Consider the following 15,705-nt stretch of genomic DNA (forward strand, 5'->3'; position numbering starts at 1 on the left):
CTAATCATTATTTATTGAGATTTTATAGCTAACTCGAATATGATCCGAGAAGTTACTGCTTTTAAAATATTAGTTATGTCAAAAATACAACCGCACCTAATTAATATCAGAAAAAGAATTCTATTTATGATAATTATATAGTACCGTTACTACTTAATAGAGGACAATGGCATCAGTGTATGAAATTACAAATACTGACATTTCATGTGTAATTATTTCTTCAAATTGGCTAATCAGTATTTATTGAGATATTGTAGCTAATTCGAATATGCTCCGAAAAGTTACTGCTTCTAAAATATTAGCTATGTCAAAAAAACCAGCCACACGTAATATATAAAAATAATAAGACTTCTACTCGTATAGTACAGTTACTACCTGATAGAGGGCAATAGCATCAATAGGCGAAATAATATTTAATATTATGTGTTAGTGTTTCCCCAACAATTTAATCTTATAAATAGAATATTATACTTTACAATGCCAGCAAAACACTGGTAAATGCATCATTTCCACAAAATCAACTTGTTTTCAATTTGTATAAGATTCGGATTCGACTTAAGGAATTTATAATAGAGGACGACCTTAACAAATGAATAAATGGTGGGTGTAAAAAATCTTTCAACTCGTATTTTTTTATGTTGTCCAGTAACCTAGCAAGCTCGATCATCAGTCATTTGGCTGACGATAAGAAATCATCAATCGCCTCTCTATTTTTCCATTTATTATAGTTTGTTTCATGCTAAGCCTTGCAGAGGAAACTAATCCTATATCAGAGCGATCAAAATTCAACCAGATCTTATTAACTAATCTAAACAGATTAAAATAAAATCTATTACTATTAACTGAAGATGAAATTTTCGAGATTCCTTCGCCAACTTTAGACCTAAAGAATGGCATTGCATACAATTTTTGTAGTAGGGCTAAGAAATATTATAAAAGTTAGAAATAACGAAGGATTCTGCCGCATTGAGCGGTGCTGCATGTTTAAAATAACTTAATTGTATTATGAAAGACAATAATGGAATTTTTTATTCGGATAGAGATGAAATGATTTATAATAATCTGTTTTTCACCATCAACAACCTTTATTACATCTGATGCAAATAATGGAACGGCTCCTTCTAAATTTTCCGCCGGATTTTTTTCTCAGCCGATATTTCTACTTCTCACAAGGATTAGTAACTGATGAAATTCTCTACTTTTGTCGTGCGAATTGGTAATGAAAACAGTTCTTTTGAAATTGCCCTGGTATATCAGTTTTGCAGTTGGGAGTATTCATGTACCTTTCACACTAAGAATTTTAGTTAAATATATTTAACATTATTAACAAATATGCTTTTTATAAAACAAAAAATCATAAAATTATAAAAGACGAAATTAAGTACATTATTCCTTCGTGATTCGTTTCCAAATCTCAATAAAATCAGAGTCTTATTGCACGTGCAGTGAAATGTAATTCCTGCCTTCCCCACTCACGTAAGAGAGAAAATATTTGAAATGTAGCCATGAAGAAAATAATCCAAAACGAACTGAATGAAATAAGATTACAATAAATCACTATTATATTATTTTCCATGCGCCGTCTCTGGTAGTAACAATTTGCTTCTCCTTGATGACCTTGACCTCTTTTCTCTCAAATTTAATCACCTCTGTAGTAGAAATAGTAGTAATAACATGTACTTTATCCTTTCCTAAAAAAGTGGTAACCTGGACGCACGTAACCATTTATTAATGCTACAAAAAATGATGCAAACTAAATAAATATTCATGAAATAATAAAGACGATGAGAAAAGTTAACTCCAAGCATTTTATCGCCGAGAACAAAGTTCAATTGTAACCAGGCTGATGATCTTCCTAAATCAGTCCAACAAGGTGTTTCAATATCGAAATCTAAACATCATCAGGGAGTAAATCACTTACTACATCAGAACGCAAGCGCGAAATTCACAGTTCATACCAGACGCCGATCTACCTACCCAAGCAGCCTAGTTAAAAATCAAGCCACGTACATAAAATTCGTGACGGGGAATTTCGAATCCGAGTTTGACTACCAATAACAACATACCGACAAGTTCCTGGATACTAGGGTAAGTTTGTACAATTTATCTGTCTACCTATTTGACTACTTATATAGCTTTTTCAATATATGTTTTCACTCATATATTTACCACGTGATAATTAAAGTGCGCAACGTTGCCGCTCTCTCTCTCTCTTTCTTTAAATAAAACTTTACCCACGACTGTACTTGGTGATGACGATAACGAGTTGATTGAATAAACAAGTCGAGGTCGTTGAGTTAGGAAGTGAAGTAAATTCATTTGGGTAAAAGTTCTTTGGTAAAAATTTTTGGAGTATTTCTGAATAATTTTGTTAAAATAATAGTACTAGCAGCACCAAGTAAACTTTAAAACACTATTTTGTGATTTTGAATGTATTACGTAAAGTACAGTTTATCTACAATGTAGTTTTCAATACATGAAAGATTTCATGCAAATTGGTTGGTTCAAATTAAGTTGTCAACTCCCCAAGTTAACATGAAATATTATAACTTCGTTTTTATGGTGTTTGTATATATTTTCGATTTCATTACTTAACAAAGTTGTTACAGCAATAAATGAAACTTGCTTCTGAGATACCGGGCATTAAAGTTGGTGGTTTTATGAACAAAGTTGAACTCAATATAATCCCCTTAAAACCTCATTTTAGATTCTTTTGGGAAGTAATAAACTGATACCTATTATTTTCATAAGTTACCAACTGATTCTTCTTTATATAATGAATTTTTTATAGTCATTATAGGCATTTAGACTAAAATCCATGTTTCTATGTTATCATTCCGATGGGTTTAAAACTGTCTATTACCAAACCACCCAGCACACAAATTCATGACAGTGTTGTCATTTTTATATATGTCCAGTGCATTTGTGATACAATATACCTGATCGGTATCATAAAATTTACTCGGAAATATCGAATGATGAGTAAATTAAAACAATATTCGTTTATTCACCAGTGGTGTACTGCCCTGGAAATTTGAATTGTTAATAAAATGTTAATCTAATTATTAATGAAAATTAATAATTAAGTTTCAATTTGTGGGAACATATATTTACAGAGTGTATCAAATAAAATAATTTTGCATATTTAGAAAACAAAATATCAAATGATAGATAATCTTCTATTTCATGAGAATTTGATACGAATTCAAAAAAAGCGGTGCAAAAATTGATCTTAAATCTACAAGCTCGAAGAGGAAATATCTTTCCAAATACAATAAAATTTCAAACCTCCACATCTGGGAGCATACTGCTTGAAACAGGAAAATTGCCTAAACTAAAGCTTGCGGATGTCCTAAACTTTATTAAAGTAAAGACCTATTGATATTAAGATATGCTGATATGCGTGAAGGTCAACAATAAACGTGCAATATCAGTAATAATATATATCCTAACAGAAAAATATTCATCCGAAGTAAGGTGTTAAAGAAACTCATGAAATTCACTTCTATGGTGCTAATTTAGTAACTTTGAAGACAAATCTAAAAATGTACCAATATCGTTCTACTTCATCATGAAAAAGCACTTTTTGGCCACTAAAAGTCTTTCTGTCTATCCACATCCTCCTAACTCGGCAGATTAAGCCCCATGTGACTTTTGGTTCCTCTCGAAATCCATTCCAATATTGCTTCCAACGCTCGGGATACGTCCAACTAAAGGTAGCCCTTACAAAAAAATTAATTAAAATATTCCATTATTATTTGAAAAAACCTCGTAATCATAAACAATAATAGAAAGATGATTTTATCATGACCTCGAAAAAAACTATTTTAAATTTTTTCCAATGATTATTATGTATCCCCGTATATTCATATTTAACTACAAATTGAAAAAAAAAATATATTAAAGCTATACTTGGCAATTATTTATTTTGATATACTTTTTAACGGCACCTCGTAAACACAATTTTATTATTATTTATATTATGGATTGAAACTGTTCCAATTATCCAAGGAATATCATAAACAATATCTGATGAAGTATTGAAGAAACGATGCCGAAACATTCATCAATCCTGGGTCCATGGGATACTAAATACTAAAAGATCCCAGGCGCCAGTTTAGAAAAAACCTGCCACGTACAAGCCAATCCTCATTCAAAATGAGTAATCGAATAAGTCATCTATTGTTATCGTCCTCAATACAGCTGCATCTATCTCTGTTTGTGAAAGGTGAAATAGAGGTCAGTTAAAAATAACTCGGTACCGCGCAACTCACTTACATCGGCAACGCTGCGTTGTAGACGGGTCGGGTATGTGAGGGGGCTTGATTTCCTAAACACGAACAACGCCATCGCCTTGGGATTGGGCTCGATTCGTTTTATGAAACGGTTTCCCTCAGATTCCACGCGTTATACAATTTTGATACTAGCTTGCGCGTTATTTGTTGGGTTCCTCCTTGGTCTCGATCAATCCGGAACATCTATTCACGTTTGGATACTTTTTGGTATAGGTTTAAGGTTTCTCCAATACTCTCCCATCTTATGTTGATTAGACAGGCTTAAGGAAAGATCGAGTTTAGATTTTAATATTAGAAAATAACCAGAATTTTTAAAAAAGCAGGGGCGCTCTATCATATTCAATTAAACATTCTAAGTTGACCTCGAAATTAAAAATTACGTAAACAGTGGTGTAGGTTTCTAAAAAATGCTGTAGGTGAGCAAATGGAGAATTTTAAAGAAAGAAGTACGGGGAGTTTGGGAAAACATTTTAAAAAATATGAAATATTCGTTTGACCTTAAAATGTGTGATACAGTTTCGCACATTCTTGAATTTCAATTTGAATAGTTTGTTAGTGCAAAAAAATATAAATTGAAAATCAGTGGAATTAATTTCGTTTCTATATTGGTAATATTACATTAAGTATTACCAAAATTTTGCTGTGAGTTTTTGTATTCATAAAGTGGAGATGAATATGTCTTATACGAGGACAACTCATAAAGTAAGGATCATTTCCGACTGACGGCATTACGCTGGTGTTTTTTAGTGCTTGTTTGGAATTGTTGAACAAAAACTAGGTCACCACCAATTTTTTGCAAGATGGGCATAGAGACCACTATAAAGGTGAAATAATAGAGGCAGGTTTCACGTTTGATAACTATTGCAAAAGACACTGTGATTTATTACTAAATCAAATTGTATAATGTAATAATCAAGTGCAGCAATTGGTATATTGATTTTTGGAAGATGCTAATCATTCTTAGAGAGACTCCGGTTTTCATTTTCACTTTTCTACTCGAATTTATTGTGATAAATTCCCTAGTATCGTATTTAAAAATATTCAAATGAAGAGAGTATAATTGGCGCAGTCAATAGAATCGCGGAAAAGTAGTGAAAACTCGCCGTTTATTCGCGATTCGAACTCTCCATAATACAATTTAACATTATAAGTGCATTTATGAACCAATATAATCCACATCAAACATTACCTGGACAAGTGTACATCCAGGCAGAAATTGTGTGAAATGCAATTGATTTACTAACAACGATGGCATGTTAAAAAGAAAAACTTCTACAAGGATCCTTCTGGACGGAAATTAGTACAAATTGGTCAATACGGCTTCATTAATTACCAAAACCTTACCCCTATAGCTTTGCGATTAAATATGTTACGAGGTTTAATTAACGGCCTAGATAGTATCAGTCAAATTCTGTTTTCGAAGAGGATCCTGTACGTTTATTGGAGCAGAAGCAATGTCCACATTAAAGTACATCTTTCCATTACCAACAAAAAACATAACTATCAAACTGCCCCTCGTATGTATGTTTAAGCAGTTCTACTAGTTTTATTAAATATGATCTGTACAAATAATTATTTTTTAGTATATAGTATAGTAATAGTATTTTACATCCGAATGGCACTTTACTCATGTGCATAACATAAATTTATATTTTTTTAAATTATTTTTCAAAAATCTGTGAGAGTTTTCTTAAATACTACATTTAATTTTTGATAATTAACGATTTAGAATCCTGTCCATCACTCGTATTTTTGCTGCCGCTATTAAACTTAACCTTAAAATGTCCTACACAATCACATCATTGTAACACTTAAAACTATTTATAACAAACTATCACAAACCTTCGGTATTTCTGAAAATATTTTCCTAAAAATACTATGTCAATAAATATATTGAGTAACGCCACTGGAATCCGAAGTCATTTTTCATTAATACACCAAACTTAGAATGTGGAATGACGTGTGAGATAAAAATATATTTATATTGTTAATATTGATGTAGAAATAAATATCCCTACATAATCTTTTTCACGTATTAATGAACCTAGGTTTTCATTTATGGTTTTTCTTCATATTATAATAAGCAAAGTTTCAATCCGAATTAATCAAAGTCAATGATCTACAACTTTATTTAATGCACCTTTTAAATTTACTAATATCCTTAAAAAATCTTTACTTTTGTTAAAAAATTCAATCAAAAGATTGTTTGGGTATTTTACTATTATATCTTGGTCTTTAATTTTACGCAGCAAAAGCCTGTTGATAAATAGACGCTTCCACGTCAATGCTAAAAATTAAATTTCCATTGGTAATACTTCACCATTGCAAATTTAAAGATAAAGGTTCTACTTCATTTGATAAAGGAAGTGAAAACCACGAAACTCCTTTTCACCATCGGGTTTTGTACTAACCATATTCCTCCATTGAGGGAAACTCCCTACCATTCCGTACATAGTCAAAAATTATCATACAATGATACTGACGAAGTTAAATGTGCTGACAAAAGCGAGTACTGTGAAAGTTGGATTGTGCGCGTAGCAGTATACAGACATGGCAACAACGTCGACCTAGCCAGACCTCTCTTGTAGCTTTCTGCGTGTGCATGTTCCTATTTCTCGTTGAACGGTAGTGGCGGTTGTTTGTTAAACGAAATTTTAAATGTGTTAAAGTATGGTAGATTGCTGCTTCTCGTAGAGTTAAAGTAAACCGTTTTATTGGATAAAAGGTAATGCTTTTAATTATCGTATTACTTTAATTTTTATACGTATTTAAATATTTAATTTGAATTGACATAACCTCGTTTCTACGTTCGGTTATAGACACGAATATACCCGAACACGTAGTAATTAAAATTAATGAGAATCAGTTGTGATCATTGTGTCATTTGACAGTTGTGATAGCAACCTAACTGGTATAGTGGGAGAAAATGATTCTTCGGGAGGGGATAAAAAGGTTTCCATTGGAGATTTTCACAAAGTACTTTCGGAAAAGTGATTTTTTATAGTGAAAATTTAACTTATCCTTGCCAGAGGACAAGTCAAGGTGATAAATTGTGTTTTTATCTTTATACACACACAGAAAAATAGATTTTTCATGAATCAAGGTTATCGTTATAATAGAGAAAAAAAATTTCTCCAATGGATGATACATAATTCAGCTGATTAAATAACGCATGCGTAAAGAAATATTTCATTAATACGCATTAAAAACACATATTCACAAATATTAGAAATCAAATCATCGAGTGAGTTGATTATCTACGTAATAGCGTTGTAGAAGTTTTAGACTTTAGAATTTATACGAGGAACAATTTATAATGTGTTTGTCAAATTGTTTATGGGGATAATTGTGAATAACGGTTCTAAATAAATAAAGTTAATATTCACGAAAAATTTTAATGTTGGAATTTGGAATATAATCTCGTAAGTACCTACGAGAAAATGATTTTTAATAGTGATTGCTCTTGTAGAGATTGGAGTATTAACGGTGTCCTATTTCGTATTATTTAGATAAAATATCTTGAACTAGGTAATTTTTTATTTCTTTCTTGGTATCAAAACGATATAGATACTATATCTGCTCCATGTTTAAAAATATTTGTGTTTGTATTTCAATATCTTGCCTTTTAGAGTCCCTTTTGGTGCTTATCTCATTTTGTATAGACTGATGTTGATAAAGGAAGGAATTGAATCGAATAACTGTTATTAGTTTGATGATTTTTAGATGTAACATTTTGAAACTGAGTAATGTCGCGTTAGTGAGAGGGGATCTCACAATTGAGTAAGGATCGGCGGCAGGGGGATTCGAAAAATAATTAAATACTGGTGGAATAAATTCTAAATATAGGATTATATTGTGACCTATCACCATATTACAATGTGAAGAATTTTTTTATCGTATAGTGTTTCTATCGTGATATAAATTAGGTTTTCGTAATGGTTCCATCTTATATACTACCAAAACAATTTCTTGATAATATCTTTATCAAATATTGTGAAGAGTGAACTTGATAAGATAAACCGAATATATTGTGTTTTTAAATTTATTATAAATATGCATATAAATCTTTTAATGGAGGAAAATATGTTTACTCGGGAGATTTTCCATATGGAAACAATATACTATTAACTGAATATATAAGCGCCGAATTAAATAAATTATTACATAATAGTTGTATTCACAGTTTTCACCACATTTAACCTCCAGAGTTTTTTCACAAAACAGGTTTGCCAATATTAACAATTTTTATGAGTCAAACGTTTTGAAAGCCTTATTATCTTCATCAGAAACGGAGTTAAATATGAGGATAAGATATATGATGATATTGGAAATGTAAATGTTTGTAAAATTTTTAAATATGACGGTATCAAACATTACGAAAGGTGGGACTAACCAAGTATCATTAACCTTGTTTCATTCACTTGTGTACAACCTTGATATCAGTATTTTAACGATTATTTTCTCTTTTAAAATTAAGAAAAACGAAAAATAAAAAAAATAAAATGGTAACAGTGCCTAGTGCAAAATCAACCGGATTGGAATACACATATTCTCTTTGTCTATGGTTCATTTAAGAGTTTTCTTCACTCATTGCAGTCTGATGTAATTTACAAGACTTAACTAAGGTGGCTCAGTGCAATTAAGGCTCTCGAACGAGTATAAGATCTAAAAGAGAAAATCATACAAGAAAATGGATTGGACGAGTGTTCATATGAACCCGAAACTAAACAACGTCTTTCAAGACGAGTCAAATCTGACAAAAGTAGTCCGCGCACGAAGCACTTCGAACCAAATGGAAGCCTGGACATGTTGCCATGTCCTTTAGAGCATTGAAGAATGGTCCACCAGCATCTGTTTGCCAGAAGTGTTTGAAAAAATCAGGGAAACCAATAGCAGAAGACGAAACATTCTCCACTATATATCAGTTCAAACAAAAACGTTTTTGAACAGATAAAACATCGAATTGATGGATCATACGCTGTACAGTCGTTGTTTAGCATCCAATGATCTCCTCTTATTCTCGCAGATCAAAAATAAATTGCGAGGTCAACGTTTTTCTACTCTTAAAGAAGCGGTTGATGCGTTTTAAATCACATGTTTTGGAGGTACTTCAATCGGAATGGAAAAAATGTTGCGATAATTGGTTCCAACACATGCAATAGTGTATTGATCTTAATTAAGAAGATTTTGAAAAACAAATAAGGCCATATCCAATTATAAATATTTGTTTTAATTTGTCTATGTCAAAACTTAAGCAGCAACCTTCGTAAATTTTAAAAAGTGCTGCACCATTGCAGGAACTCAAAGAAAATTTTCTGATGGAACAAAGATTTTTCTCAACGTTTAGATATATTTGTTGGATTAATCCCCGCTGGATGAAGAAGAGGCACACAGGGTGGTCGTAGATAACACAAGACATTTGCTGCCGAAGAAATTTTAGCAGTTGATGACTACAAGATCTAAAAAAATTCGTTTTAATGCTTTTCTCTGATGTGTAGACTTTCTAAAATGACGTGTCATAGATCGACAATAATCAGAAATCTTATTCGTATCCCAGAAACCCTGGATTACTCAACGTTTTTCACACCTGAAAAAGTGTTTTGGATGTACCTCTATCGGAATGGAAAAAATCATTGGAGAATTGGTTCAAACGCATGCAACTGAGTCAGATCCCTGTAAAAGAAAACAAAGTTCGACAGTTCCGTATAATTAACGAAAATCATTATAAAATAAAATACCCCTGAAGGGCTGCAACATCACAAAGCCGCGGTAGAATTAGCTTGGATAGGTGAGAAAGCTGCTGCTTACTTGACTTTTTTTGTATCGAATCAAACAACGATGGTTCTGTAACAAATCGAGTTGAATATAACCCTGTATTCAGCAAGACTTGCAAAGTGGTTCAAAAATGGGTACCGGAAGCAAATTATTAATAGAAAACAACGTCAGATTTAAAAAAAAAAAATGATGTCAAAATGGGGCCAAAATATTGAAATCAAAAAAGATTATTCCTAAGAATCACTGGAAATCCGAAAACGATCACTGGTATTATAATATGCCTATTGGAAGAAATACGATTCAAAATTACACAAAATCGTCAGCCAAAGTGATTGGCTTTAGGGGAGTATTCTGATCCAAAAGCCTAAAATTTAGACAGTTTTGAAACTACCGTTAAAAATGAAAAACATTTTTACTATTCTTTTTTTATATATGACATTTACTGAATTTTAAAGAATATAAACAATTGTGAAAAAATCAGAATTTCAATTTCAACAGGCCGGTAAAATGGAGGCTACAAAAAACTGTACATCCTGGTTGAAATCATACAACCTTCGTAGTGACCTGGAACAAAAAAATTCTTAATCTGTAAAGATGTCGCTATGCATTCACTTTAGCCCAAAAATTTCACAAAATGGCGTCGCCATTTAATATCAATTTTTTTGTCCCTTTTTTTGACCTTTTCGAATTTTTGAAAGTTTTAAAGGAATCGGTCGGGTAGAACTTTCGAGTAGAATAACTCGTTCCACTCGTCCGGCTTAGACGCTACGTCACAAAATCTACTGTATTTTCGGAAATAATGTATGCAATTTTTTAAAAATCCGTTTGAGGACATATTCATAAGGGTCTTAGCTTTGAAAATATGCGAAAAAATCGATTTTTCATTTCTAGACTCAAATACCCCGAGAGACAAACATACTAATCACTAATAGATCGACCGCGGTTAGTAAATTTTCCAAAAATAGTGTACAAGAATAGAACTTATAAAAATTACGGGTCACAACTAGGGGTGGGCAAAATAATCGTTTAATCGAAAAATAATCGATATATATTTTTAAAAATAATCGGTAATCGATTAATCGAAAATAATCGCTTATATTTTTTGATAATTGCCCAGCCCTAGTTATTTGTATGCTTAGGCCGCGAAATACCTTTTTAATGTACCGAAAGAACAGTTATCGCCGAGACCCCACTTGCGGCCGAGGTCAATTTAATTATTTGGTTTGTTTTTATTGGGAATCAAACCATAATGTCTTCTGTATGTTCCTAGTGGTATACTCGCTATTTATCTTGAAGGGGTTTTTTGAAGGAATCAAACAACAATCGTTCTTTTGAAGCTCTATTTCCGATTTTCCATTAATCGAAAATTGATTATTTTCGATTAATCGATTATTTCCGATTTATCGATTAATTTGGATTGATCGATTATTTCCGATTTATCGATTAATTTGGATTGATCGATTATTTTCTATAAATCGATTATTTTCGATTAATCGAAAATAATCGATTATTTTATATAATCGATTAAATTTTTTGATAATTGCCCAGCCCTAGTCACAACAATGACAACTCATTAAAGCCCTACTTGAGTATTGGCGAACAACTTTATAACCATGGAAACTAACACGTCTAGGTCTTCACTTAACTTCTCTATTTGTTGTTTTGTTAATTGCAACTTTAAATAAATTGTTTTTCCTTTGTATTTTTTCCTATAATTAGAAAAAAACTGTCTCAAGCTTGTTGCTTATAGTTGTTTCCAAACAACAAGCTTTCGAAATCTGTCATAAAATTTTTTCGAACAATTATCAATGTCTTCGAGTTGTTATTATTGAAAATAAAATGTTCTAAATTTTATTCTTATCTTTTTTTTTGTTGTTATTTTCAGATAAGTATAATAAAAAATATCGTTCATTACACATCCAGAAATGGATTTTTCCGTGCTTGCATGACTTCCCGTGTCTGAATTTGTCACGCACATACGAAAAAATCCTAAATGGAATATACTATTGTACGATATTGGTGCTAAAAGTAAATTTTATTTTGCTGGTGATATTGTTCCATTAGCTTCTTCTTTCTTCTTTTCCCAAGTATTTTGCTCAGAATATTAAACGTTACTTTCAACACTCCTATCATATATAATTATTATAATTGATTAGTGGTTTTTTTACAATTAACAAAACATCAAGAATGCCCTAGTACTGTGCATTAAATCGAGCGAGAACATAATTTTTTACCCAAGAACGTTCATTCTGTAGTGATGGAAAAATACAACGTGAAGCAAAGTGCGGTCGGACGGATCCACATTCACTAGTAGGGGAGTTAACTGGTAATACGAGACAGAAATATCGTGCCAGAATCAATGAATTTACCAAAAATATAATAATTAGAAGAAAATCGTCGTAAATTATGGTAATTGTATACAAAATATCAGTTGGTGATAAATGCGGAACTAAAGTAGTATGTTTTTTGGTTATTTTCAAAAAGTTCCTACTTTAAAAAAAGTTTATGAACGCTATATACCAATAACGTGACCTTGGTTGCGAAATTCATTCAAATTCATTGAAATGGTGCACGCGTGTATTCCATAGAATTCGTTTCTTCATATCTGTTCCTAATGGATAGAATAGTTGTAATGTACTTACTCTAGAAAAATTAGAATAATAAAAAATACGATAAATTTGAAAAAATTGGAGACATTTTAAGAGCTAGTAGCAGAAATGTATGAAGCAGGGAAGAGTTACCAATTTCTTTATAAAATGAATTCTCATACGAAAAGGTACGAGGGGTGATAGCAGTAAAATATTCCGAATAATTTACATTTAGCATTACCGAAGTTTAAAACTGCCATCAATTCAGTAACCTAGGCTGGGATTATGGATTTAAATATTTTTTATTTATTTATTATTAAATAGATGACATTATGCGTAAGTAGATCAATCGCAATTTTTTCACGTTATGGAAAAAAAACATTGCAGAAGAAGATAATTCATATCAATTATACCATTTTCGGTTTGAAAAAACTACTCAGCTATAGAACAAATCCAATTATTGGACAGGTGCTGTAGTAATCAGTAGAAAGAAGCATATTCTAAAATCAAAAAAAATCAGACAGGTGCACCATAAGGAAGTGTATTAGAATTATTCCCAAATCTTTTATAAACGACAGTTGACGTCCAAAATGCCATACACGAAAGATGACAGTTGATACGTCACTACGATGATTCTCGATGTGTGTGATCATAGATATCATAGCACACAGGATGATCCAATCAGTACTCTTGATATATGATATTCCTACTACACATAACTTTGACATCAAATATGTCGGACACGGCAGATGACATTTGATACGTCACAACGATGACATTTGCTGGTTTCGATCATAGATATGACAGCATACAAGATAGTTGACGTTCGATAGTTGATAAATGACCTTCCCTGCTACTCATGACATCACGTCCATAAACTTCCAATATGACCATTTCTCTATCCTCCGAGGTTTCAACTCGGTTTTACGCATTCCCAAGCATGCGCAGTATAGATAAAGTGTCTCGAACGAGAGAGAAAATGAATATTGTCGGCACCGTAACATAGGGGCGTTTTTTCCCACACCAACTGTCTATATAAGAGTATTACATGTATTATTATGCCAATATGGCAAAAACAATAAATGACGGTTGGCACATAACTATGAAGAAACTTGATTGGTGTGATCATAAATGTCATAGCACACAAGATGGTTGACACTCGATAGTTGTTAGAAGACCTCCCCTCCCTACTCATGACATCACGTCCGTTAACTTCCAATATGGCAAAAACGACAGATGACAGCTGGCACATCTCTATGAAGACACTTGATTGGTGTGATCATAGATGTCATAGCACACAAGATGGTTGACGCAGGTTGATTGACAGAAGATATCCCTCACTACTCATGACGTCATTTTCATTCCAGAACCGACATATCATGAGACATAATTCACAATTGAAGTAAATATTGTAGAATTAATCAAAATTTCTTTATATTTGACTCGTTTTCAATAATTTTTTTTATTATAATTACATTAATATAGTAGTTTGTTAATAAAATTTCATTATTTTATCGTATTTGTGATCTTGCAATAATTTTTTCAAATATTGAAATGTCTGTCCTATGTAAATTGCATTATATTTATTATAACAAAGCTCGTTTACGATTTTCAGACTCTTTTTGATTCTGATTTGTCATGATTTTGTATTGAAGAATGTTTTTACTTCAAGTGATAGTCTTAGGGAATGGGATATACGAGGGCAAGTGAAAGTTATTCTAATATAAAAAAATGTTTTATTTTATCAACATAACCTCTGAAATTGGTATAGATAAAGGTATTGCGGCTGAGTTAACAATTAACTGATATACAGAGATTCCCAAACAAATTATAGTCAACGCTCTTTGACGAGTGATCTTCACCGGAAATGGAGATATTTAATTATAAAAATCTTTCTGTAGATGTGTTTTCATGGGAGCACCTTTAGGATGATATTTCACTATTTTTCTTTTGTTTCTTCAATTATTTTTTCACGTTTTCTTTCTAGTTCATCTTCAGTTACCGTGATTTGGATCTTATAAATTATAAAAAAATGGAATATTAAACTCTCAACCAATTCCAAATGTATTTGCTAACTATTTGGATTACCTAAATTCTTGATTTCTTCTTCAAAATGGGTCACATTCAATAATATTTTACCTGCTTTATACATTTTTTGTCTGAGCATCTTGGTTCTCACTTTTTTATTTATTATGACTTGCAATAATTTCCAGAAGCAAAATTTGGATAAAAACTTTATGGAACGTTATACCAATTATTGAAATCTTTCCTCACGTTTACAAATCATAGAAATACTCCATTTTCAAATATTCAAAAATAGAGTTCGGTTATAGAACCACAGAATGAGAAGGGAATAGAAGAGAATAAAGAAGATGGCGAAGCAGAAGGATGGATAACTGCTTTCCCCAGTTGGACTCGTCGACGATATTGATCGTACTCGTTGACGGCGGGGCTGCAAAAATACTTTTAAATCATTGATTGAATACTTTTTGTTTTATTTTTTCATCATAAAAAATCTTCAAAGCAAAACAGAATGATTAAGAAGTTGAATATTTTATAAAATGGAACCAGTAACAGGTTCTTAGTGAAATGATTTTTTTTGTCAATATTGAACCAAATGTTATTAGGAAGTAAAAAGTATTTAATTCTGACAAAATTTAATGACAAAAAAGGAGATGAATTGTGAAAAATAATTCTTAAACCTTTAAGAAAACAATATAAGAAAACTAATTTCCATTTTATATCTCTGATTTATACAGGTTTGCAAAAAAAGTACAATGAAAGTACAGTGATATATGAGGTTTTCTTAAAACAATAAAAGGAGTAACTGAGGATTGCATTTGAAGAATTATGCTCCAAAAGAATCAAACTACAATGAAAAATAAAACTTTGTAATCTATTCTTTAGGGTAATTGAAATCAAAAACTGATCCATCCAGTTCGCTATCGATGGACACACCTCAGAAAGGTATGAGGTCAACGCTGGTGTTCTCCAGGGATCCTATCACCTATTCTCTTTCTCCTGTACATCAATTATCTATTCGGCAA

The 15,705-nt window shown here is 31.7% G+C and overlaps 1 protein-coding gene across 3 annotated transcripts in view; it reads left to right on the top strand.

Moving 5' to 3' along the window:
• The first annotated feature begins 1,830 nt into the window (after positions 1-1,830).
• The window catches only part of LOC130893385 (activating transcription factor 7-interacting protein 1-like), a 44,745-nt gene continuing 30,870 nt past the window's right edge, over positions 1,831-15,705 (top strand). The window contains exon 1 of one of the 3 annotated variants that reach the window (XM_057799439.1): positions 1,831-2,088. The gene's annotated coding sequence lies outside the window, so the exon portion shown is untranslated. Of the gene's footprint in view, positions 2,089-6,802; positions 7,021-7,542; positions 7,718-15,705 lie in introns of those variants that run through there. The other 2 variants (XM_057799438.1, XM_057799440.1) reach the window with 2 other exon arrangements.

The sequence above is a fragment of the Diorhabda carinulata genome, chromosome 4 (assembly GCF_026250575.1).
Source record: "Diorhabda carinulata isolate Delta chromosome 4, icDioCari1.1, whole genome shotgun sequence".
In the NCBI taxonomy this organism is placed as follows: Eukaryota; Metazoa; Arthropoda; class Insecta; order Coleoptera; family Chrysomelidae; genus Diorhabda; species Diorhabda carinulata.